General features: G+C 45.1%; 1 protein-coding gene across 3 annotated transcripts in view; it reads left to right on the top strand.

The window, feature by feature from the left end:
• Nucleotides 1-13,453: 13,453 nt before the first annotated feature.
• The window catches only part of NR2C2 (nuclear receptor subfamily 2 group C member 2), a 115,480-nt gene continuing 102,072 nt past the window's right edge, over nucleotides 13,454-26,861 (top strand). For 2 of the 3 annotated variants that reach the window (XR_007135085.1, XM_047781649.1), the window contains exon 1: nucleotides 13,454-13,583. The gene's annotated coding sequence lies outside the window, so the exon portion shown is untranslated. The remainder of the gene's footprint in view (nucleotides 13,584-26,861) is intronic. The other variant, XM_047781657.1, reaches the window with a different exon arrangement.

Genomic DNA, 26,861 nt, shown 5'->3' with positions numbered 1-26,861 from the left:
AAGAAAGAACCATAAACAAGTTTATTTTTGTTTGTTTGTTTGTCTTTGTAGGGCCATATGTGAAGCATGTGGAAGTTCCCAGGCTAGGGGTCAAACTGGAGCTGTAGCTGCTGGCCTACACCACAGCCACAGCAACACTAGATCCGAGCTGTTTTATGCCAGAAGCCCCTAATGCACATTTTCAACAGTGAGTATTCCTCTAGTTTCTAGAACAATTCCTCCGTTGAGTGCCACCTGCCCTGACCTCAAGGTCTCCTCAAAGTTAGGCTCTCACCTTTGGGCTGCAGTTCACATTCTCTCCAAAGGTGGACTCAGGGCTGTTCCCCAGCAGCTGTACCAGAAGTGTGTCTTGCAGAAAATGTGGGCAGTGAGCCACCTGCTCTGTAAAACTGTTCTTAAGTGACAGATGTGAGCAGGAGGGCAGGATTTAAAAGAATTGCTGCCTCATGTAAAGCTGTGGCCCTTCCAACCCAGCAGCCCAGGTCTGACAAGCCTTGACACCACCTCTAGACTCAATACACATTTAGTGGGGACACATCCAGGAGAAATCACCTCTGATGGCTCCACAAGCTGGCTGGGCCCCAAGCCTGAGATTTGACTATTCCAATGTGTATAATTATGGAAGTTATTATAGGCACAAAATTAGCTCTTTAAAATATACAGCTATAATACCACTCAGTGACTCTGAATATGATTTTATGGGTCGAGGTGAGAAATGATCGGCCATTGGTTTTCACTATAACGATTTGACTAATTTCTCTTAAATCTCAACCTCTCACCTACTCAACAAAGATCTATTTTTACCAACATAATGACATCACTGCCTCAGCCTCTGAGTCCATCCTTCAATACCTAGGCTCAGAAACAGAACCTCTCCTGACAAACAGAGATGAAGAAAAGGACCTTCTAAGTCACATTTTTTAAAAAAGTTTCCCTTTTTCCAGATGTGTTCCTTGACACTCTGAACCTTTCTTTGTGAAAATTTTTTAGCCTTTTCTCTCTTGAGTCAGGAAAACTATGGGGATAAAACCTCTAATCAAGGGTGCAATAGGAGTTCCCATTGTGGCTCAGCAGTAATGAACCCAACTAGTATCCATGAGAACGTGGGTTTGATCCCTGGCCCTGCTCAGTGGGTTAAGGATCCAGCATTGCCATGAGCTGCAGTGTAGGTCACAGATGCGGCTCAGATCCCAAGTTGCTGTGGCTGTGGTGTAGGCTCGCAGCCCCAATTTGATCCCTACCAGGCCAAGGGTTCAGCCCTAAAAAAAAAGGTGGGGAGGGGATTCAACAACATAATGTTTTTCAACAGTTCTTTGGGGGAAAAAAATCACCACAGATAAAACATTTTCTAAATAGCATGTTTTAAATATTACACATTCCAAATTTCAAACATGGTTTAAGGTGTTTAATTCAGTGCTTCAGTCTAGAGTTTTGGGCTTGGAGGTCCAGCAGCTTCTGTATGTTTCCTTCCACTCTCACTGCCCTGGGAAGTGGCATTGTCTCCACTGACCTCCAAACAATCAGACTCCGGAGCTGGGTCCAAAGTCTACAGTCACTTAATAGCACATCTGGGCTGTGGTGAGACATCAGGGTGTGCTCTGCTCTGCCACCACCACCACCCTCCTCAACTGAAAGATCATAACTTTTCAGTTATCCTGGAAACTGACTCTGCAGATTGAAACTCTGTTACACAGTTGACTGGTAAACACTGACTTTCCAAACAGAAATGCTGATTTACCTAAGTTATCCCGAAACATCTATGAGCAAAGCAAATTTCACTTTAACACATGGAACCTCAAGAAACGCATATTTCTTTCTAGGATTCATCAGCTGGAAAGGATGGTTAACATGATCCAGTTGTGTTTCTCCATGCTAGAAATTTTCCTCTGTTGGAACAGGAAGAGGGAGGGTGAGTGGCTGACAGTGAGTGTGAGCCCGTGGGAATGCCAGGGGTCTGGGACACTGAAGCCCAGGTGCCATGTGAACAAGGACACTGGGCGTGCCACAGAACTGAGCCTGGGAGCCTGGGACACACACACACACACACGATTCAACTTCTAAATGGGGGCTCCTGTTTCCGGCCTACCAAGTTCCCTCTCCTTGACGGATGAAAATGTATCCTCAGTGGAAGGAATCAAAATTCTTGCTGAGTTCAGCAGTGTTGTTACTGGATTACTACCACAGAATGGCACTGTCCTCTGAAGGTGGCTGCAAAGACCTGGGAAGTTTTTTCAGTGGCCCTGGCTTAGGTGTTCGGATTTTATCTCCTTAGTCAAAGGTACCAAACTGGTTCTGAAGCCTGGAACCATGTGTAAGAGGTGCTGATTGGCCTGCAGATTTTATTTATTCATTTTTGCTTTTTAGGGCTGCACCCACAGCATGTGGAAGTTCCCAGGCTAGGGGTCTAGTTGGAGCTGCAACACGGGATCTGAGCCACGTCTGCAACTTACACCACAGCTCACAGCAGTGCAGATCCTTAACCCACTGAGCGAGGCCAGGGGTCAAACTGGCTTCCGCATAGATACTGTTTGGGTTCTTAATCTGCTGAGCCACAACAGGAAATCCTGCCTGCATAGTTTAAAAACCATTTGCAGAGGTCCCATCGTGGCTCAGTGGTTAACGAACCCTACTAGTATCCATGAGGACGTGGGTCCATCCCTTGCTCAGTGGGTTAAGGATCCAGTGTTGCTGTGAGCTGTAGTGTAGGTCGCAGATGCGTCTCAGATCTGGCATTCCTGTGGCTCCGATTGGACCCCTAGCCTGGGAACCTCCATTTGCCACGGGTGTGGCCCTAAAAAGACAAAAACAAAACAAAACAAAACCCATTTGCAAATTGCCAACATTTTAAAGCTACAAGAGTTGACATTTACAGATCTAGATTCCTGGCTTCTCTTGAAAAATCTGAGCTTTGTCATCTCTGGGCCACATTCCAGGTGCTGATGAGGGGCAACCGCTTTAAGTTGGTAGTGAGCTCTCCAGGTGTCACTACCACCTTTTAACATACTAATTGTGTTTATGTTAGTTTACTAACCTCCTTTAGATTATCTGTCAGACTCCTACCTACCCCTCATCCCTACCTCAGGCATCTGAGTTTTCACTGCAGCCCTAAGAAATGCAGAACCATCAAAGAAAGCTAGGAGTGTCTCTGTTTCAGAATACTCAGGCAGTGGCAGGAAGGGAAGGAGAAAGGAGAGGTGAATGAATGGATGGATGGAGGTGGGGGGCAGCTAGTTAGACTGGTTAGGAGGACTAGAAAACCATGGCAGTGAGACAGAGATAAGACCAAAACTAGGGACCAGTGGAGGAGGGCTGAAAGTGAAGGTAGAAGGGGAATTGGTGTTGTGTAGACCCTCAGACCTGACCCTATACCCAGAGGCCCTTGCAGACCAGAAGGCTCAGGCAGCGTCCCATCTTTCCTCAAGGCAAGGGTCAGATCCAAAGCAAAGCACAGAAGGCAAAGGCTTTTCCAAGGAAACTCTGGGTTAGAGGTCATTTCCTGGCTTGTGGTCAACAGGAAATTATTTCTTCTTTAGGAAACTGAAGGAATGCTACTATTTAACTTTTGGACTTTGTGAGGGCAAGGCTGGCAGTCCAAGTGGGTTAGCTCTTGAAGTGGTACTGATGCCTTAGGATTAAGAGTTCCCAATTAGGTGACATTTTATTTTTCATTTTACTTTGTTGTTTTTGGCTGAACCCGAAGCATACACAAGTTTTTGGGCCAGGGATCGAACCCGGGCCACAGCAGGGACCTGAGCCACAGCAGTGACACCAGATCCTTAACCTGCTGAGCCACCAGGGAATTCCTTACCTGACATTTTATTTTTGCTTTATTTTATTTTATTTTATTTTATTTTTATTTTTATTTTGCTTTTTATAGGGCCACACTCAAGGTACATGGAAGTTTCCAGGCTAGGGGTAGAATCTAAGCTATAGCTGCCAGCCTACACCACAGCCACAGCCAGCTCAATGAGGGATCCAAGTCCCATCTGCGACCTGCACCACAGCTCACGGCAACACCAGATCCTTAACCCACTGAGAGAGGCCAGGGATTGAACCTGCATCCTCATGGATCCTTCATTTCTGCTGAGCCATGATGGGAACTCCCCCTAGGTGACATTTTAGAAGACATCCTTCTGAGTGTATTCTTTTTTTTTTTTTTTTTTTGAGTGTATTTCTAAAACAGAGGACTAAGGGCAGGTGTACTTTTCTGAGAACATAATCTTATTTTCATCATGTTTCCAAGATCCTTAAGCCAACAACTTTTTAAGGCATGGAAAGCCCCAGGTCAGAAACCAAATGGTCATGACCCTCAGGAAAAGCCATTCTGGAGGGGTTGGGGATCCACTCTGCAGTGTTCCTGTGTTCCTCTGTACCACCAATCCACTGCAGGGTTTCTTTTCTTTTCCTGGAAAGAACACAAATCTCTGATAAAGAAATTGAGAGCTCACCAAGCAGCCTTCTAGTGTGACAGAGCTTAACAGGTAGATAGAAGAGGGTTTTCTTCTTTTCAAAGTTCCCAGAGACAAAAGAGAAGAAATAAGCAGAAATAACTATTAATAGGAGTTCCCTTGTAGTACAGTAGGTTAAGGATCTGGCATTGTCACTCCAGTGGATTGGGTCGATGCTGTATTATATGATCCCTGCCCCAAGAATTTGCACGTGCCATGGGTGAGGCAAAAACAAACAAACAAACAAACAAAAAACTATTAATATATATTGGGGTTGAAACAGAGCTGTAGCCACTGGCCCACACCACAGGTCACAGCAACACCAGATCCTTAACCCACTGAGTGAGGCCAGGGATCGAACCTGTGTCGTCATGGATACCAGTCATATTTGTTTCTGCTGAGCCATGACGGGAACTCCGAAATAACTATTAATAAATGTTCCACCACTTGCTAGTCATGTGACTTTGGAGAAGTTATCCTCCCTCTTAAGGCCTCTGAATCGTCTCTTGTTAAAAAAAAAAAAAAAAAAAGACAATACCATGTACTTCACAAAATTATTATGAAGATTAAACAGGATAATGTGTGTTAGGAATGTGCAATCTGGTATTCAGTGATTACATCTGTTCGGATTCCAAATTCTTTTTTTTTGGTCTTTTTTTGCTATTTCTTTGGGCCGCTCCCTCAGCATATGGAGGTTCCCAAGCTAGGGGTGGAATCGGAGCTGTAGCCACCGGCCTACGCCAGAGCCACAGCAACACGGGATCCGAGCCGCGTCTGCAAACTACACCACACCAAATTCTTAAAAAAAAGCTAATAATAATTATAGGAGATTTTAAAATTTTATAAACATGTCATAATTATATAAATGACAAACAGAAGTTTCACAAAATGATTACTATATATAATAATAAAGCATAAACTATTATAGAAGAATTGTTACAAGAATATACATAAGTACTTCTGAAGGTAATTATTAAGTCTTCCCAGTCTAGGTAATCTTCAGGCATGGTCAAGGAGTTTTTTGTTGTGTTTTTTTTTTTTTAATTCTTTTAAAAGTTTAAACAATTTTTTTTTTTTTTTTTGGCCACACATTTTTGGAACTAGACAAGTGATCTGGGCCTGTCGCATGCATCAGAATGACCTGTGATGTTCAGTAAAAGTGCTGATGCCAGGACACCCAAAGCTTACCGTTTTAGATCCAATGGGGGCTTGGAAGTTCAATCATGAACACATTATTTTTATTTTTTGGCCTTGCCTGTGGCATGTGGAAACTCCCAGGCCAGGGATCAAACTTGTGCCATAGCAGCAACCCAAGCCACTGTATTGACATCACCAGATTTTTAACCCGCTACGCCACAGGAGAACTCCAAGAACACTTTAAAGGCTGATAAAACAATGTTAAAAGCACTGTTAATGTGGAGTTCCCACTGCGGCACAATGGGATCGATGACATATTGAGAGCACTGGGACTTAAGTTTGATCCCCAGCCCAGCACAGTTGGTTAAGGATTGGGGGTTGCCACAGCTATGGCTTAGGTCGCAACTGTGGCTGGCATCTGATCCCTGGCTAGGAACTCCATATGCCCTGGGCAGCCAAAAAATGGAAGGGGGAAAAAAAAAGCCCTGCTAATGCAATGTGGATACTTTGTATTAACAGTCAAAAAAAGAAAGTATAACTAGTATTAACACAACATGTGTATTTTTTCGTGATTATAAAATCCACCAAGTGTTACAAAACCACTTATAGTTCTCAATAAAATACTTCCATTGAAAACACAAAGGAGCAAAAGATGGCACTGTTGCAGTGCTGATCTCAGCTGTTACCTGCTGATATTGTTGGCAATCCATGTAAATGTACATGTGCTTCTGTTTTCAGGGGAAGGAAAATGCTCAAGCCCATTAAGATTATGAACACTTGCTATTACTTTTACTATTAAATCACTAACCTCTAACTGGAAATTTACTGAATACTGTTACAAACAGGAAACTGACAGAGTATGGTTTACAACATAAACCTTAAGGTCAAAAGGACTAGGGAGTTCCCATTGGCTCAGCAATAACAAACCCAACTAGTATCCATGAGGATGTGGGTTCGATCCCTGGCCTGGCTCAGTGGGTTAAGGATCTAGCATTGCTGTGAGCTGTGGTGTAGATAAAGAGGAGGCTCTGATCATGTGTAGCTGTGGCATAGCCTGGGAATTTCTGTATGCCTCACGTGAGGCTCTAAAAAGACCCCCCCCCCCCAAAAAAAAGGCTAGACCAGGGCGATGGCTTTACTTTCCGCACCCTCTAGCACTGGGAAAGTTATTCAATCTATTTGGGCCTCAGTTCCTGCACCTCTGTAAAATGATGAAATAATGGTGCCTTGTTCACAGAACTGCTGAGTATTTAACGGAGAAAATTAAGAAAACTAAAAGCCATCATGGAAACATTAATGTTTAGTATTCATTTCAAAATATAGTACAACTGTGTTGGCAAAAAAAAATCCTCAAAACTCATTGATACGTGTATTTTAAAGTTATATCTCAAGTATCATACAACATTAAAAACTTAATTTTTGAAAAAGAGGACACAATTACAATGCACTCCATGTTTATTTATAAGGACTTACCATCAAAATACTGTGTTCCCTTAGGCACATCACTTGACTTTTGGTTCTTACCTGTCTCTTCTGCCAGAAAAATCTTTGACTGTATTATCTCTGGAGATGCCTTCCAGCTTCAGGATCTGTGGTTTACCATGACATTATAAATTTAACTCTTTTTCCCACTTCCTTGCAAGGAAGTAAAATGGATTTATTTAAAGCATTTCCATCAAATAGAAATAATAAGGAAAAAAAGAAGTGGAATTCCCACTGTGGCTCAGCAAGTTAAGTAGCCTGACATGCAGTCTGTGAGGATGTGGCTTCGATCCCTGGCTTCACTCAGTGGGGTTAAGGGTCTGGTGTTGCCTTGAACTGTGGAGTAGTTCGAAGATGCAGCTTGGACCCTGCATTGCTATGCCCATGGTGTAGACCGGCAGCTGCAGCTCTGATTTGACCCCTATCCCAGGAGCTTCCATATGCTGCAGGTGCAACCCTAAAAAAGACAAATATTGCCATAGGAAGAACAAATCGGACTCCATATTATATCTGTTCTTTCTTACTTTTTGGGGGGGCCTCACCTGCAGCATATAAATTCTGGGTCAAGGATCAAATCCAAGTCACAGCTGTGACCCTATGCCACAGCTGCGGCACTGGTGGATCCTTAACCCTCTTTTCTGGGCCAGGGATTGAGCCCACACCTCAGCAGCTACCCAAGACCCAGCAGAGACAACACTGGGTCCTTAACCCAGTACAATGCAGCAGGAACTCCAGTTTCTCTTTGTTTTAATCTTTGTGCTTTTTTTTTTTGGCCATACCCTTGACCCATGGAAGTTCCCAGGCCAGCAACTGAAACTGCGCCACAGCAGTGCCTCAAACCACTGCAGTGTCTATGCTGGATCCTTAACCCTCTGCTCCACAGGAGAACTCCTAACCTTTGTTCTTTGCTATGTGAGCATGGTCATGCTGACTGTGCACCTTTTGTAAAAGAATGTTGCCTATAGCCCAAAACCTACAGGATAGCCTATTTCCAAGTTGCTGACCTTTAAGAGTCCATTCATATAGAGATAAAAAGATGCAGAACAGAGAATAACATTTGTTTTGTTGGAGGCTTATAGGAACATCATGACCTGACCTATGTGAGAGCTGCTTGACCAAAGAAGTCAACCAGCATCAAGAAGTTTGCCACCAACCAACCATACCCCTCCCTGACTTTGACTTTAAAATGTCTTGGCTAAAAGCCTTTGGGGAGTTTGGGGTTTTTTCTTGGGCATGAGCCACCCATCTCCTTGCATGGCCCTGCAATAAACCTTTCTCTGCTCCAAACTCTGATGTTCCAGTTTTATTTGGTCTCACTGTGGGTCAGATACGTGGACTTGCTTCTGGTAACAATTCTGGTGAGCCGGCCAGGAGTCTGTGGCTATAGCAGGTTGACTTCGGCCAGAAGCAACTCCTTCCCTGAGTCCCAGGAGCTGCCAGAGTTCACTTCACTCCAGGGATCTCAAACGGACTGTCCCGGACTGGCACCAGCTGCCCCAACGCATGAGGCTATTTGGAGCTAAGAAACATCCTGAGCTGAGGTCCCCATTTGGTAAGTTGCTCTAACTGGCACAGGCTAGGAATTTTCTCCACTTCATTTGGGCTGCTGCCCTTGTGGGAAGTGAGCCATTCCAGGTCTGTTCTCTTTTGAGAGCTGGGCCAGTCTCTTTGGAGGCCTCTGGGAATAGAAGTAGAATTTTAGACTGTATCTCTTCTGATTGTCTGTGCAATTGTAGCTTGTGTTTTTGTGTTTATCGTTTTGGGGTAAGCCAGCTTGTGACTTTGTTTGTGGGATGTTTGTTGTTTGTGTGTGTGTCAGTACTTAACAATGGCTAGTAGAGACATCTTTGGTGAGTAACTGGGCTTGTTGTGATGACACCAGGGTATCCTTCACTATTGCTTTGGGCTTCACCTATGGAAGTGTGGTTGTGATTTTCCCTTTTGGACTAGCTTTGGTCATTCAATCAGCTTCATCTCTAATGGGGCATTGTGTGGGGTTCTCCCCTTTTGGACTGACAGGGTATTGGTTGGGAATCTCCCTTCTTGGTGCTAGGGAACTATGACTCTGAGAGACCGTGTTGCATTGCATTTATTTGCTTGATATTTGATAACACCGGCCTTAGTTAATTAAGTATGGATAATCAGAGCTGTTTCATTTTAAAGTCCCCCTAAGGTGTATTTTTAGCAAAACTAGGAGATTTTTAGCTAGTGCAACCATAAATTAAAGAACATATTTTTATTGTAACACTGTGTGACCTCAGTACTTCCTGAAATCTAAAAAACAATGGCTCCTAATGCTTCTGTTATTACATCAAAGTGGGCCTTTCACATTTGCTTTAGTTTTTATTTTGGGGGCTGTTCATGGTACCTAAGTCCAAATCCTGTTCTTTCTTCCTGGTTTTGCTGAAAGTGAGACATGTGAATGTGAGCAAATAATATATATATGTTTATATATATGTATTATTCAAAATCTGGAACTCCTAGATTTTGTTATAAAAAGTAGGCTGGTGCAGGAGTTCCTGTTGTGGCTCAGCAGTGATGAACCCGACTAGTATCCATGAAGATGAGGGTTCAATCCCTGGCCTCACTCAGTGGGTTAAGGATCTGGCATTGCCATAAGCTGTGGTGTAGGCTGCAGATGCAACTTGGGTCCTGTGTTGCTGTGGCTGTGGAATAGGTTGGCAGCTACAGCTCCGATTTGACCTCTAGTCTGGAAACTTCCATGTGCCTTGGGTGCAGTCTTAAAAAGACCAAAAAAAAAAAAAGGATGGCTTATAAAGTGTTTTGCATTAACATAGCTCTGAGCTGGTTCACAATATCTGATCAATTTTCCTCCAATGTGACTATCTACTAACTAGGCAAATATAAAGGATGCCTAGCACTGAGGGACATGTCTAGACCGGGGCAAGCATAAGTCACCCCACCATCAAGGGACATGTTTTGGTTAGTTGAAGGGTTTACAGTCAAAAGGGGAATGAAGAGAGTTCCCGTCGTGGCTCAGTGGTTAACAAATCTGACTAGGAACCATGAGGTTGTGGGTTCAATCCCTGGCCTTGCTCAGTGGGTTAAGGATCTGGCATTGCCGGAGTTCCCATCGTGGCGCAGTGGTTAACGAATCTGACTGGGAACCATGAGGTTGCGGGTTCGGTCCCTGCCCTTGCTCAGTGGGTTAACGATCCGGCGTTGCCATGAGCTGTGGTGTAGGTTGCAGACGCGGCTCGGATCCCGTGTTGCTGTGGCTCTGGCGTAGGCCGGTGGCTACAGCTCCAATTCGACCCCTAGCCTGGGAACCTCCATATGCCACGGAAGCGGCCCAAAGAAATAGCAAAAAGACAAAAAAAAAAAAAGAGCAAAAAGATAAATAAATAAATTAAATAAATAAATAAATAAAGGGGGGAAAAAAAAAAAAAAAAGGATCTGGCATTGCCATGAACTGTGGTGTAGGCTGCAGACATGGCTCAGATCCCATGTTGCTGTGGTTCTAGTGTAGTCCGGTGGCTACAGCTCCGGTTTGACCCCTGGTCTGGGGACCTCCATATGCTGCCAGAGCAGCCCAAGAAATGGCAAAAAGACAAAAAAAAAAAAAAAAAAGGAACGATGGAAAAATATGCACATATTTGGAGGTATGGGGAAGTCATTCTGGCTTATATATGACTTAACTTGAACTTTACTGACTAGAGCAGCCTGTTTTATAGCCTTCTGGATGTGCACTGTACATATGCCTTGGCCACTGAGGAGGGGAGTACATTTGAAAGTCAAAAGCTATAGTTGAGATATCTAAGGTAAAAATAGGTGGCCATTGTGGATGTGATTTCATACATATTCCTGTATTGCTGAGGACTTGAGTTTTCTGAGCTGTGTCATACTCAGGATGGCACCAGCCTCTCTCAAAGCAGTGTATGCTGACAGGTGGCAGCTGCAATCTTATAACCTCCATGTCTCCTCTTGTAACTATTAAATTTTTAGGAAATAAAACTGTTTTAGACCAGATGTTAGCAGAAAAAGGAGACAAGTGTAGTGGCTAATACTCTTGTTCTACCTACATCAGAAGTTAAAACCTACTTAGATAAAAAGAAACAACTGGCTACCTTGCTACAAGTCTCCCCCAAAATGCCACTTTCAGATTGGTTTTCAGGCTTATTCTCCTCAATTCCTCAGGAAATGATCTTTATTATACAAGACTTTGATCCAGGACTTGGAACTTGGGAATATTTCCAACTTGGTGTCAATTCCCCAAATCAAGGAAGGATTACACCCATTTCAGCAGCAAGTAGCCAGAGCAGTCACTGCTTCATTACCTTGAAGATTTAGGAAAGGATGAAAATGGGGTTGGAGTTTGCAAACAAGTCCCCCTAAAACCAAGCTCCTTTGTCGAGTTTATGATTAAACTATCGAAAATATTATTCTTTTCTTTTTATGGCCTCACCTGCGGCATATGCAAGTTCCTAGCTAGAGGGTCAAATTGGAGCTGCAGCTGTAGGCCTATGCCACAGCCATAGCAACACCAGATCTGAGCTGCGTCTGTAACCTATGCTGAAGCTTGTGGCAACACTGGATCCTTAATTCACTGAGGCCAGGGATCGAACTTGCATCCTCAGGGACACTGTGTTGGGTTCTTAACCCAATGAGCCACAAGGGTAACTTTTTATTCCCTTTCTTGCCCAACACATGCTCTCCCCAAGATTGAGGGATATCAAAGAAGTGGGTAATAGTAAGACAGCAAAATTCTGACTCCATATTAGATCTGTTCCTTTATTACATCATCCATGGTTTCCTTCTTGAAGAGGGATGCCATGGTCAGAGATGGTGCCTGGGCTACCCTGCTTGGCCCAGTCCGGGCCTGCAACTGGAAGAGTACAGAAGGGAAAGGATAGGTTTGAAGGGTTCAGGATGGTGGAGTGGATGGGCAAAAGAAGAGGGTGGGGATCCACAAAGCCTGCCACAATGAGCTGCCCAGAGCTCAGGTGGCTTCAAACTAAGACACTTTTTGGAGAGCTGTTAGCACAAAGGAGCTGACACCAAGAAGTTTCCAATGACTAACCATGCCCCTCCCTCAACTTTCCTTTATAAAGGCTTTGCCAAAAAAAAGTTCAGGCTTTTGTTGTGTTTTGTTTTCTTATTAGGGCCTGAGGCACAAGAAAGTTCCAAGCTAGGGGTCAAATCGGAGTTGCAGCTGCCAGCCTACACCACAGCCACAGCAATGCTGAATCCTTAACCCATTAAGCGAGGCCAGGGATGAAACCCACATCCTCATGGATACTAGCTGGATTCTTAACCCAGTGGGCCACAACAGGAACTCCCAGAGTTCAGGGGTTTTTCTTGGGCCTGAGCCAACCTGTCTTCTTGAACGCCCTGCAATAAATCTTTCTCTGCTCCAAACTCTGACATTTTGGTATTGTTTGGCTTTAGTGTGCACACAGATTTACATCCAGTATTGAGTATCTAATGAAAACCAGTAACTCAAGATGTATAGGATTAAGAGAAGCAATTATATTTATATTTAAGCAATTCCAGAGTTTCTTGATACACTTAAGCATCATCGTTTACTAGTTCACATCTCCAAAAGGAGGCACATGGAAGAAAGATTTGGATCATATGTTCAAGATTTGGGAGGCTTTTAACACTATCTGATACTCCCAGAAGCTGGTGTATCCTCGGACCTTTCAAACCCCAATTAAATACTCTCTGTACCGAGTAGGGCACAAAGAGTTCAATACCCACCCAAGAAACCATACACTTCCGACCTACAGCGCTCCGCTGTGTCACCGCTTCCTCAGTCCACAAACAGAGGCCTCAGCCGGGCGGACGCCGGGTGGAAGACGTTACGGTGAGAACACAGCCCCCACCTGGCCTCCAGCCGCCAGAGGAACCCGGGAGGGGCGGAATGGCCCCCGAATAACGGAGCCCTGCGGTCCCGGCTGTTTAAAACGACCAACCACCCCTTTACCCCAACGACCGCGGCCTCCACCCTCCATTCTGGCCCTGCGGCGGTGCAGGCGGCGGTACGGACCGAGGCCCCGGCGGACAGCGCGGAGCCTGCGTCTTCCTCCGCCACCGCCGCCCGGCCGGACAGCCGTGGGGCCGGATGGAGCAGCGCGGCCGCCGCGTTCCGGTGCGCGCGCGCGCCTCAGCCAATCGCGTGCTCGCCCGCCCCCCGCGGCCGCGGCGAGGCCGGCGCTGGGAAGAGGAAGAAGAACATTCGCCCTCCTCCTACCAGCGCGCGGGCGGCGGCGGCGGCGGCACCGGGGTCACGAACTCTGACCTTTCGCTGACAAAAACAATAACAAACCCCCCCTTCCCCGCGACCCCGGCGGCGCCCCCGGGCCCGCCCCCGCCGCCCCGCTCCCACCTCGGCGTCTCGTCTCTCGCCCGCTGCCCCGCGAGCCCGCGGCCCCGGGCTCCCGCCATCCGCCGACGCCGGGAAGCCGGCCTCCCCGCGTCCTGCCCTCCGCGCCGGGGGCCGCCCGCCGCAGACACGGGACCTGCTCCGAGGCCGCTTTGGCGCCAAATCCTGAGGTAAAATTGAAAAAGGGCCGGGGCGGGCTCGGGCCGGCGGCGGAGGGGGCGGGCCTGGCGCGCGGACATGGAGGCGCCGCGGCGGCGCCTGAACCCGACCCTTTTACCTTTGCCACGGGGCGGCGGCGCCGGCCGCTTTGCATAGTGGGCCGGGCCGCTCCCCTCCCCTCCCCGCCCGCGGCCGGGCGAAGCGAGCGGGCTCCCCCTGACCGGTCGGGCCGGCGCGAGGGTGGGGGCGGAGGGGGGCGGCCGCGGCCCCGCCTCACAGTTGGCCCTCCGCCAGCGCCGCCATTTTGTTCTTGGCGGAGATGGCTCCGGCTGGGCCGCTCCCCTCCTCCTCCTTCGCATCCTCCTCCTCCCTGCAGTCCCTCCTTCCCTCGCTCCCCGGCTCCTCTCCCCTCCGCTTCCCGCCCGTCGTTGGCGGCCGCAGCGGCCCAACCGCCGTTTTGTTTTGTTTTGTTTTGTTTTTGAAGGGGAGGGTGGAGGGAAGAGAGGAAGGCGGGAGTGGGGCGCGACCTTCTGAACGACGGCCGGGTGGGCCAACTGACGCCAAGACAGGCGGGCTGGTGCTTGCGGCTCCGCCCCATGAGGCTCTGCTGATTGGCTCTGTTGGGAGGGGGTGGTCCCCGCGCGGCGCAGGAGCCCTGGCTGGGCTGGAGCAGGGGCCGGGGCGAGGTGTGGGGCTAGGGCGCCGGGGGCGGGGCGCGCAGGGACGCGGCCTGGGTGAGCGCGAGGCGCGCGTGGATGCGGTGAGGGGCCGGGCAGCGTCTTCGACCGGGACACGTCTAGAATGAGTGCTGTAGAACGATGGTAAAGAGGTGATGAGGCATCCTGAACCGAGGGCGCTCGCTCGTGGGAAGGGCTTTTTGGAATCTGGACACCTTGGGGCTCCTGACCATACTTTCGGCGCGGCGGCGGGCGAATCCCTCTCGTGAGGCTGTTTCATCGGCTGTCAAGTGGGAGGATGGGCGTTCTTGCCAGGCTGGACCTCCCTTCCCAGGATCGTTTGAGGGACCCAACTCAGAAAATGGAGTCCAGGCTATTTTGTGAACCTCAAAGTAATGTAAAAATGGTGTTACTGAAAATGGAGTGAAGAGCCACCTGGCGCGGAAAGCTTAAGGGTACAGAGAGCTTAAGAGAATGGAGAAGAATCTGGGGTATTTCTCTTTTCATTCGTTGGTTAACTACATATTTGCTTAGTTTAGGGCACTGGGGATACAGCCTAAGAACCAGCTAGACCAGGCCCCCGCCCTCCCAGAATTGGGGGTTAAGTAAATAGACAAGTGATTTTAGCAAGTGGTAAATCCCATGAAGGGAGTGAAATGAAACTGGTTGATGTGTTGAAGTCCTGAGGAAACTGCTATTGGCTGGTTAGGGAAGAGGAGGCCAAGTCTGAATGGATTACCCAAGGAAGAACTAGCGTGAGAGAGAGAAGGAAGAGCAAGTGTGAAGCCCCAGAAGGGAAGGCATTTGGTGTGAGTGAGGCTGGAGAGCTGTCCTTTTCATTATCCCCTCTACCTACAGGCTAAAAATCTCTGAAATAAGACAAAGATAATGGAGACTAAATCTCAGATTTAATAATCATAGAGTCAAGGAAAATAGAACTATCAAATGCATAACTGATGTAGACATGACTTGAGAAAGCCTCAGAAAATGTTACTTCCAGGTTCAAATCCTTTGTCATCCCCTATGTCATCCCCTATTATCTTCAATTCCTCAAATATTTGCTGAGCCCAGGTGTTAGATGATAAGGACATTGACTGGTGTCAAGCATGTGAATGTAGTTCTTTTTTTTTTGTCTTTTTTTTTTTTTTTTTTTTTTGCTATTTCTTGGGCGGCTCCTGCAGCATATGGAGGTTCCCAGGCTAGGGGTCTAATCAGAGCTGTGGCCACTGGCCTACGCCAGAGCCACAGCAATGCGGGATCCGAGCCGCGTCTGCAACCTGCACCACAGCTCACGGCAACGCCAGATCGTTAACCCACTGAGCAAGGGCAGGGACCATACCCGCAACCTCATGGTTCCTAATCGGATTCGTTAACCACTGAGCAACTACGGGAACTCCATGAATATAGTTCTATATGCCTGAGTTCCGTTTTCTCCTTCTCCCCCCAGTTTATATACATACACGAATGCACATACCTGTACATACATAAAAAGTTGGAGGCAGAAGCCAAATAGTGTTGTTAATAGTGCCAAAATTTACTAGCCCTATGACTTTGGATAAGTTAACTTTTTTGAGACTTAGTGTCCTCATTTGGGTGATAATGGACCTTTCCTTCTGGAATCCAGGATTAAATGATTTTAATGTAAATAAAGAGCTTAGAAAAGTGGCGTATGATAAATGCTCACAGTTGAAGTCACGAAATACTAGCTGTTTGGTAAAGACATTGGACTGGTTAAGTGATGGTAAACAATGAAATTTTTAGACAGTCTGGTGTAGGAGCAAAACACTGGATTAGAACACTGGAGTGCTAGTTTTGCCTTGTTAAAAAGAAAAGAGAACGAAGTAGTGCAACTAATAGTATTAACAGAGGTATGGGGTGCTTTATAATTTTCAAAATTCTCTTACAGGCATATTGTTCAATGCTTACCAGGATATAAGGTGAAGGTCCTTTTCCTCCTATTTTAAAACCTTTCTAAGACTTTTCATCATTTTTTAATCCCTGTATCCCTACCTCTTTGTGCATTGAACATTGGCCTGCTTTCAGCTTCCTTGAAAGTGTGACTGACTTTGCTGTTCCCTCAGCCTAAAGTCCTTATATGCCCCCATTCCACACAAACTCTAGTCTGCAGATGTCAACTCAAGCGTCACTTCCTCAGGAAAGCCCTCTCTGATGCCCACTGCCAGTCTAGATCAGATTCTTTCACTTTACACTGTGTTCCTTTCCTTTAAAACATTGCTCTCACTCCATGTGATTGATTGATTGAAATCTGTTCCCCTTAGGAAAGGAAGAATCATATAGTGCACCATTATATTTCCAGTTTTTAGCAGAATGCTGGAATTACTTTGTAGAGGAATGAGTTGTTGATAATTTACGATATCATTGATAACTAAGTTGCTGCCCATTAATAGGGCCTTTTGTGTGTGTGTGTGTGTGTGTGTGTGTGTGTGTGTTTTGCTTTTTTTAGGGCTATACCTGCAGCATATGAAAGTTCCCAGTTTAGGGGTCAAACTGGAGCTGCACCTGCCTGCCTACGCCACAGCCATAGCAATGCTGGATCTAAGTCACATCTGTGACCTATGCTGCAGCCTAACCCACTGAGTGAGGCCAGGGATTGAACCTGCATCCTCATGGATGGGTTCTTAACCTGCTGACCCTAACCTTTTTTGTTCCAGGCTAGGGTCAGATTGGAGCCACAGCCACAGTAACTTGGGATCCAAGCTGCATCTGCAACCTACACCACAGCTCACGGCAATGCCCAATCCTTAACTCACTGAGCAAGGCCAGGGATCAAACCCACATCCTCATGGATACTAGTCAGGTTCATTACCTCTGAGCCACGACGGGAACTCCAGTGGTGCCTTTTTATGTTGGCTTGTTTGGCAATTCATGTAGCAGTGCCAGCAGTAAAATACTTGGATGAATTGAAGTGGTCCTTCATAGATATGGCACTGCCTGGAGATGTAAATATGGGTAAGATAACCCAAATGAATCCCTTTTTACCCACCTATTATTTGTGTGTGTGTTTTAAGATGAATGGATAATTTAATAATTAAATTACATGACTGTTTCTTGAGAACTCATTAATAAACAACCAAATATATCATGTAATTTGCTTTAGTTGAAGAATCAAAGCACCCATGTGATTTTCTTGAAATAAAAAATGCTAGTCTTCTATCATGGGATCAGAGAAGAGAGACTTACTGGGTTTGCAGAGAGCTGGGAGTTGAAAGTCTCTGTGGCCATTAATTTAAAATATTTATCTCTTGGAGTTCCCGTCGTGGCACAGTGGTTAATGAATCCAACTAGAAACCATGAGGTTGCGGGTTTGATCCCTGGCCTTGCTCAGTGGGTTAAGGATCCAGTGTTGCTGTGGCTCTGGTGTAAGCCGGCGGCTATAGCTCTGATTCAACCCCTAGCCTGGGAACCTCCCTATGCCGTGGGAAGCGGCCCTAGAAAAACACAAAAAGACAAATTAATTAATTAATTAATTAATTAATTAAATTAGATATTTATCTTTTGAAAGGTAAATTGACTTATGTAAAAGGATTATTGAAAATCACCTTATGATTGCTTTACTAGGGTTAAAAACAGATTTTGCAAAGTGTATATCAAGCTTCTGCTTAAAAGTCAGGTAAATAGAACATTTTTGCTAACTTATGTAATACACATTTGCAAATAAAATGGTATTTTTAAAACAACAGTCATACTTTTTAATTCTTTGTTTATTTTTGGCTGTTTCTTTTCTGTCCAAGGTTTTTTTGGTATCACTTGTTCAATCCAGCACTTTTTAATTCATTTAACTATTTGCTCAGGATAGCCAAAGAATTGATAGTTTAATGAAAAAGCTGTACATTGTCCTATACCATTGAATTGCTTTTTTTGACTGCTTTCAGTGGTTGTATGTATGGTGACATTAAAGTTTTGTTTCCATGAACATGCCTTTACAGAAAGAAGAAAAACCTATGTGTAATAATCTCACATTACAGGGCTTCTGGGAAGTTTTTTAACATGTGCCTGCAAGGAGTCAGTGACAGTGGAATGCCTGTAGCTGGAACCTTGAGTGGGTAGCCTCTCTGAGGCCTTTGCATTCTCCAGTTGTAAAATGGGGAGGTGGAGAGCCAACAGTGAGATTGGGGTCAGGAACAGGGACCACTTGTTGTCCAGATGGCACAGAGAGCCAGGCAGGATCAGTCCCCTTAAACCTTGGCACTGAACCACTGGCTACCTGAGTGACTTCACATATTGAGGGTTCTTCTATGGGATTTTTATCCTTGAGTCCTCTTAAGTATGTGTCATATGCTCCTTTAGTCCCAAAGCACCTCCTGGAGCAGACACTAGTCGCCCCTTAATCAATACTGCAAAGGGGGAATCTGAAAGAATTCATTTTAAGGCTCATTAAGGCCAGCCTCACACCTGGTGCAAAGCTCCCCTACCAGAGGTTGGGTTTTTCTCTTTTCACTTTATTGCTGGTTTTGAAGAACTTAAATAATGTAGAATTTTTTTCTCTGTATGATTATCATCTTTAACCTAATGGACACATTGATGCTCCTGTCACACATTGTGACACATACTTTCTTACTTATTTGTTTGCATTTCACTTGCCTTAATCTAATATCCATGGGGGCTGAAATTTTCATTGTAACCCCCTCCCATCCTGCCATTCCTTCCCCAAATCCCTTGTCACCTAACTGCTGCTACCTGCTTCTCATCCTCTCCTCAGGTGCTCTGACTGTTGGAGTTTTAAGTGGCAGCGGCTTCTGTACCGAAAGGCATGAACTACCTGGGAACAGCAATTCTCTTAGCATAGCTCACAGTGATGATGATGAGGGTAGTAGAGAGAGAACTCAAAAGCCCAGATCAGGGCCCTGGGGGGTGGGGGTAGGAGAAGCATTGTTAAAGGGGCAGTAAGAGCAGATTCATACCCCAGCATCTGGGAGTCTTGTAGTAGAAGGGTGGAAGAATTGTTAAGGATGGGAAAGGGAATAAGCTGGTTCAGATGCTCAGCTATCTTTCTGATTACCCCTGGACTCCAGGTAGGCTGCAATGATGAAGGCCAATCTCGGGGGCAAAGTGATTTTTTTTTCTTCCTTAGGAACAAAAATTACCTCCTCCACTGTAATAAGAAACCTGAAGTTGTAATAGGAGGTGAAAACTTTTATTCCAAAATTATCGACAGTAACCCAGAAGATTATAATCCATGGAAATGTTAATGTGTTGATAAGGAAGAATTTTATGCCAAAGATAGAGAATATTATTTTCTCCTCTTTGGATTAGTGGGAGGTGTGAGAAAAGGTGTTGGGGCCTGAAAAGTGGGGTGAATGCTACCCAAAGAATGGGGAGAGAAATGAGAGGTTGGTGGGGCCGCATGCAAAGTTGAAGGCTTCGTGGTTTTACTGGAAGCCACCTTACTTTCCTTTATTCCTCATGCTTGAACAGAAAGGTATGTCAGAAAAGAGGGAGTTCCTATCGTGGCGCAGTGGTTAACAAATCCAACTAGGAACCATGAGGTTGCGGGTTCAATCCCTGCCCTTGTTCAGTGGGTTAACAATCCGGCATTGCTGTGAACTGTGGTGTAGGTTGCAGACACAGCTTGGATCCCGTGTTGCTGTGGCTCTGGCGTAGGCCAGTGGCTACAGCTCTGATTCGACCCCTAGCCTGGGAACCTCCTTATGCCACGGGAGCCGCCCAAGAAATGTCAAAAAAGACCAAAAAAAAAAAAAAAAGAAAGGTATGTCAAAAAAGAAAATGTTTCTTACCTGGCTGCCCACACGTGTACCTCCAATGAAAACGCCAATAGCTGCCTACTTCTGTGTGGCAGGCAGATCTCCACTGAGAAAGATACACAGCTGAGATTAGATGGCTCTGAAGATGTTTAAACAATGCCAGCAGGCTTTGGGTGCATTTCCCCTGGTGGTATTTATTTGTGCAGTGAATCTGATTATTATTTGTAGAACATTTCAGAAATGTCATTTGTACTGCCCTCTTTCTCTCCCCCTCCTCATTGCTTCTGTAGTAATGCATCCTTTTACTAGGTTGATGAGTAAAGCCTGGAATTACTGAAAAAAATCACCTTTTACCAAGATTAAAAGCAGATATCTCAAAATATATATCAGCCCTTGGCTCAAAGATTGGCAACTAGAACATGTTTGTTGACATATTTAATACAGCCCAAATTTTTTTATCCAAAATAATTTTTATCTTTTCCATTATAGCTGGTTTACAGTGTTCTGTTCTGTCAATTTTCTGCTGCTGCTGCTGCTTTTTTTTTTTTTTTTTTTTTTGGTCTTCCTTTAGGGCCTCGCCCACAGCACATGAGGTTCCCAGGCTAGGGGTCGAATTGGAGTTATAGCTGCCTGCCTACGCCAGAGCCATAGCAATGCCAGATCTGAGTCTCATCTGTGACCTACACCACAGCTCACAGCAACGCCGGATCCTTGACCCACTGAGCGAGACCAGGGATTGAACCCAATGCCACATGGTTCTTAGTGGAATTCGTTTCCTCTGTGCCACAATGGGAACTCCACAGTGTTCTGTCAATTTTCTACTGCACAGCAAGGTACCCGATCACACATACATATATACATTCTTTTTCTCACATTATCCTCCATCATGTTCCATCATAAGTGACTAGATATAGTTCCCAGTGTTACACAGCAGGATCTCATTGCTTATCCATTCCAGAGGCAATAGTTTGCATCTATTAACCCCAAATTCCCAGTCCATCCCACTCCCTCCCCCTCCCACAGTACAAATTTTTAAAAATAAATTTTAGATTTATAGCGTTTCTTTGCCGAAGAAATAAATTACCATTTAAGTGGGAAAATTTTCAAATGAAGAAAAGATAGCATTGCATCAGAAAGCATGTACAGTAAGTTGCTCTGTGACACAGCAGGTTAAGGATCAGGTGTTGCCACAAGGCACAACCGTGGTGTGAGTTTGATCCCTGGCCGGGGAACTTCTGTGTGACACAGGTACAGTCGGGTTCGATCCCTGGCCTTGCTCGGTGGGTTAAGGATCTGGCGTTGCCGTGAGCTGTGGTGTAGGTCACAGATGAGACTCAGATCTGGCATTGCTATGGCTCTGGCGTAGGCCGGCAGCTATAATTCCAATTCGACCCCCAGCCTGGGAACCTCCATATGCCGCGGGTGTGGCCCTAAGATAGCCAAAGAAAAAAAGGAGGGGGCATGTACAGATTTTCCTTGACTTACGACGGGGTTACACCCCAATAAACCCATCATACGATGGAAATACCATACATTGAAAATGCATTTAGGAGTTCCTCCTGTGGTGCAGTGGGTTAATGATCCAGCTTGTTTCTGTGGAGGCACTGGTTTGATTCAGAGTTGGGTTAAGGATCCAGAGTTGCTGCAGCTGTGGCATAGGTCACAACTCTGGCTAGGATTTCATCCTTGGCCCAGGAACACCATGTGCTATGGGTGTGGCCAAAAAAAGAAAGTACATTTAATACACCTAACTTACCAAACATCATAATACACCTAACTTACCAAACATCATAGCTTAACCTTGCTTACCTTACATGTGCTCAGAACACTTATAATAGCCTGCACTTGGGCAAAATCATTTAACAAAGTCGGTTTTATAATTAAGGATTGACTGTCTCAAATGATTTGTTGACTACTATACTGAAAGTGAAAAACCAAGTGGTCATATGGTTACAGATGGTTGTAAGTATATCAGTTGTTTGATCACTGACTGAGAGCTGCAGCTGCCACTGCCCAGCATCACAGGAGAGGATTATGACTGTGTACCACTAGCTGGGAAAGAGATCAAAATTCAGAAGTTGAGATACAGTTTCTACTAAATGCATATTGCTTTCACTCATGGTAAAGTCGAGAAATCATAAGTCAAACCACCGTAAGCTGGGAGCCATGTACAGGAATTTTTTTCTTTTTTTTTTTTTTTTTTGCCTAAGGGCTGCATCCACAGCATGTGGAAGTTCCCAGGATAGGGGTTGAATCGGAGCTGTAGCTGCCGGCCTATGCCACAGCCACAGCAATGCCAGAACTGAGTTGCATCTGCAACCTACGCCACAGCTCGTGGCAATGCTGGATCCCCAACCCACTGAGCAAGGCCAGGGATCAAACCCACATCCTCATGGATACTAGTTGGGTTTGTTTCCATTGCACCACATCAAGAACTCCCAGGAATATTTATAGGAGCACCAGTCAAAAGAGCTCCAAGTAGGAGTTCCCGTCGTGGCACAGTGGTTAACGAATCCGACTAGAAACCATGAGGTTGTGGGTTCGTTCCCTGCCCTTGCTCAGTGGGTTAACGATCCGGCGTTGCCGTGAGCTGTGGTGTAGGTTGCAGACGCGGCTCGAATCCCGCGTTGCTGTGGCTCTGGCGTAGGCCGGTGGCTACAGCTCCGATTGGACCCCTAGCCTGGGAACCTCTATATGTTGCGGGAGCGGCCCAAGAAATAGCAACAACAACAACAACAAAAAGACAAAAGACAAAAAAAAAAGAGCTCCAAGTAGAAACAATCCAAATGTTCATCAGCTAAAGAATGGATAAACAGATTGTGACAGAGGCACTTGTTGGAATACTATATAGCAATGAAAATGCATTGTTGGAATACTATATAGCATGAAAATGCATCATGGTTCTCACAAACAATGAGCAAAAGAAGCCAGACACACAAAACATATATAAACAATAGACCTCAAAAACAAGTAAAACGAATCCATGACAATGGAAGTCTAGGAAGAAGGGAGGTAAGTGACTCTGAGGGGGTACAGGGGAGCTTTTTAGGGTGCCAGCAGTGTTCTGCTTTCTGATATGAGTGGTGTTTACATGTTTGCATTCACTTAGTGATAGTTCATTGAGCTGTTTAATTTATGATTTGTGCACTTTTGTATTTGCACGTTATTATTCAGCAAACATTTTTACTTTAAAAAAGATGGTAAAATTATCCTCACTATTTTAATCAATATATTTATTATGTGCGTAAAATTGTAAGGGAAAAGGATGTTTAAGTTCCAAAGCAACTGTCATGTTACTGTCTGGGTGGAGCTAGGTCAGAAATTTCTGTGAGTAATTCTGAAATATGTCACATATTTAGGAATTAACAGTTATATAAATGAGTTATTGGAGTTCCTGTTGCGGCTCAGCAGTAACAAACCTGACTAGAATCCATGAAGATGTGGGTTCGATCCCTGACCCTGCTCAGTGGGTTAAAGATCCGGCATCAAAGTCACCTGCGGTATAGTTCACAGATGTGGCTTGGATCTGGTGTTGCTGTGGTTGTGGTGTAGGCCAGCAGCTGCAGCTCTGCTTCAGCCCCTAGCCTAGGAACTTCCAAATGCCATGGGTGCAGCCCTAAAAGGAAAATAAAATAAATGAGTTATTAAATGATCTAGCTTATTGATATAAGCAATTTGTTCCTTTGGACAATTAACTGATCTCCTGTCACTTTTAAAATTCCTTTCTTTTGACTTCCTTTTGTGGGAAACTATTTTGAAGAGCGCTGTGGTGGAGAGGGAAGGTTGTGATTTTAGAGTCAAAGAGGGTTGAGTTAGAATCCTCAGTCCACCCCTTACCAGGACACTTGGATGACTTGGAACAAGTTGATTAAACTTCTGAGTCTTTTTTTCCTTTCTATATTTGTGGAACTAATAATACCTACTCAGAATGTATGTTAAGGATTAAGTGATGCCTAGTTTGATAAAAGGCACATTGTAGGTGCTCAGAAAATCTGTCCTGCTTTACTTCCATCTCTGTGTCCCTAGATCACATAATAGAATCAAAGAGGGTCCATTTCACCCTTACACTTGGACCCTTGGTAAGGTGAGGAAATCCACGCACAGTGTATAGTCATATTTTAGGGGAGGTCTTCTTACAGAAATCTGTAGCACTGCTCTGGTAGGAGCATAGGAGCTCCTGGTAGATGAGCTACTTCCCTTCCCCACTTCCTAGTCACCTCTCACCCTCCTCTGTAGCCCCAGCGCACACAGACTATCAGTGCCCCTTTCTAGTCATCCATTGTGATATGGAATAAACAAGTTTCCTATGGGGCAGGAAATCACCTGACCCAAAGGCTAAGTAATCTTTGTGTCTAAACAGTGCCAAGGTTTCTTTCTGATAACAGGCTGTGATCTGACCTTGACCTTAGAGGCATCTCCATAAGACTGATGAACATTTTACTAAGTTATACTTTGATATATACATTGATGAATATATATATACACACACACACATACCTTACATATATATGTAAGTTGATGAACATTTACGAAGTTATACTAAATCTGTCACTTGACTCCACTTCTTGTTTTCAAGTCTTGATCTATGATTTCAAGTCTTGAGCTGTGTGTTTCTCATTTTTAAAATTCTCTCTCAGAGTTCCCTGGTAGCTCAGTGGGTTAAGGATCCAGTGTGGTCATTGTTGTGGATTGGGTTTGATCCCTGCCCCAGGAACTTCCGCCTGCTGCTGGCATGGCCAAAAAAAATCTCTCAGGCTGTTTAGATTTTTCTGTTTTTATTTTCCTGGGAGTATAAAAAGACTTCTGGCAATCACAGGACAATAAAATTTAATGAATACCTTGTGTCCATCAAGAAGTCTCATACCCAGTAGTATTTTGCAGACAGTAGTAGGTATTGGATTATTTTTAAACATATGTGAGATTTATCCTAATTCAGCACGTTCATTTTACTCAGTTGTGCAGTTGAACACAATGTATTATAAATGCTATTTGAGCACGTAATACATATACATATGTAGTTAAATATCATGTGGATCTCATGTCACAATGAGAAACCTGTTCCGAATTAAAATATACATTTTAGAAGTTCCCATAGTGGCCCAGCAGAAATGAATCCAGCTAGTATCCATGAGGATGTAGGTTCAATTCCTGGCCTCACTCAGTGGGTTGGGGATCTAGTATTGCTGTGGCTGTGGTATAGGCTGGCAGTTGTAGCTCCAGTTCAACCCCTAGCCTGGGAACTTCCATATGCCGGGGGTGCAGCCCAAAAAACAAATGAACAAAATATACATTTTACAGTTAGATATTGCTTTCAAATTTCTTTCAGAAAATAGATGTTACATCATCTCCATGAACTAGGCATTGCATGAACTAGGCATTGCATGCCTGCTATATGCCAGGCACAGTGTTAGGCCCTTTGTATAGGTATTAAGATCTATTCTTACTAATAACTTCATGCAGTTCAGTATCAGAGAGATTAACTAGTGCCTGTCAGAGTCTCAGAACCCAATATGTTTGTTTGGCCACGCCCGTGGCATATGAAAGTTCTCCAGGCCAGGGGAACCTGCACCACAGCAGCAACCTGAGCCATTGCACTGGCAATACTGGATCCTTAGCCCACTGCGCCACAGAACTCCTTAGATATATTTGTTTAGGTGAGAAAATAGCAAGAATTTTTTGCTTTTTTTAGGGTCACACCCAAGCACATGGAAGTTCCCAGGCTAGGGGTCAAATCGGAGCTATAGCGGCTGACCTACACCACAGCTGTAGCTACTTGGGATCTGAGCCACATCTGCAGCCTACACTAACGCTCACAGCAATGCTGGATCCCCAACCCACTGAGCAAAGCCAGGGATCAAACCTGCATCCCCATGGATGGTAGTCGGATTTGTTTCCGCTGCGCCACAGCGGGAACTCCCAAGACAGTAAATATTTTGAATGTTATATAATTATGGGCCATATAATACATAAATAAGGATGATGTGAATCAGTTGATTGTGAAAGGAAAGGCAGGCTCACTCATGCAGTCAATGAAGACAATGTTTCCTTGTCCCAGGACTTGTTTGTTGTTATTTGAGACCTCAGCTTCTAAGCACGCCCCTGTGGAGAGCAGGGCTGGGCTGTTCTGGTGACTCAGTGGGAATTCAGGTATTCCCAGTCTGAGCCCAGCTTTCACTGCAGTGGGGTGTGTAGCCCCCCCCCCCCCCCCGAAACCAAAGAAACTGTAGTTGCAATGTTTAGTCAGCTGTACACTCTTCTAAGAGTGGAAGAGTTGATTAAAGTCACCATTGTGTTCTCTGCTTCTTTGTTGTTAAGAGTGATACTGATATACTTGTATTTGAAAGAATTTGTTATAAAATCTACTATCCCATAAGGCCAAGCAGTAATAGTTTTACTTCTGTCATGTCTGAATGACACCCTGTTTTCATTGGTGTGCTCCACAGGAAAGACACTAGTTGAGGTTAAGTTGAAGACTGCCTTCATCCCTTGTCTTCGTTGCCACTGCTTTCCAACTGGCCTCCCATAGACAGTCCTTTTCTGTCATCTCCACACTGTTACCCCAAGGGATTTTTGGAAGATCCAGATGTGATCATTTCTCTACCAAACCAGATTGTTCTCATTATCTGCAATGTCGGCCTCTCTCCTCCCTTGACCTCACCAGTTCGCCACCAGATTGCCTGCTGTTCGTCGACCTTGCCATTCTCCTCAGACCTGCCAGTTTGTCTGAGCTCTGCTTGGAACTCTTCCCCATTCTCCCTCTGTTTGCTTGCCAAATTCCTACTTTCTTTCAAGACCAAGCTAAATGGCTTCTCTCCTGTGAAGTTGTCATTGTTCCCAGAGGTGCTTCTTCCTTCAGACACTCTGTAGCATTTACATTGCACAGCTCTTT

The sequence above is a fragment of the Phacochoerus africanus genome, chromosome 1 (assembly GCF_016906955.1).
Source record: "Phacochoerus africanus isolate WHEZ1 chromosome 1, ROS_Pafr_v1, whole genome shotgun sequence".
NCBI classification, from domain to species: domain Eukaryota; kingdom Metazoa; phylum Chordata; class Mammalia; order Artiodactyla; family Suidae; genus Phacochoerus; species Phacochoerus africanus.
Note: the sequence above shows the minus strand (reverse complement) of the source record. Positions and strands in the feature narration are given on the sequence as shown.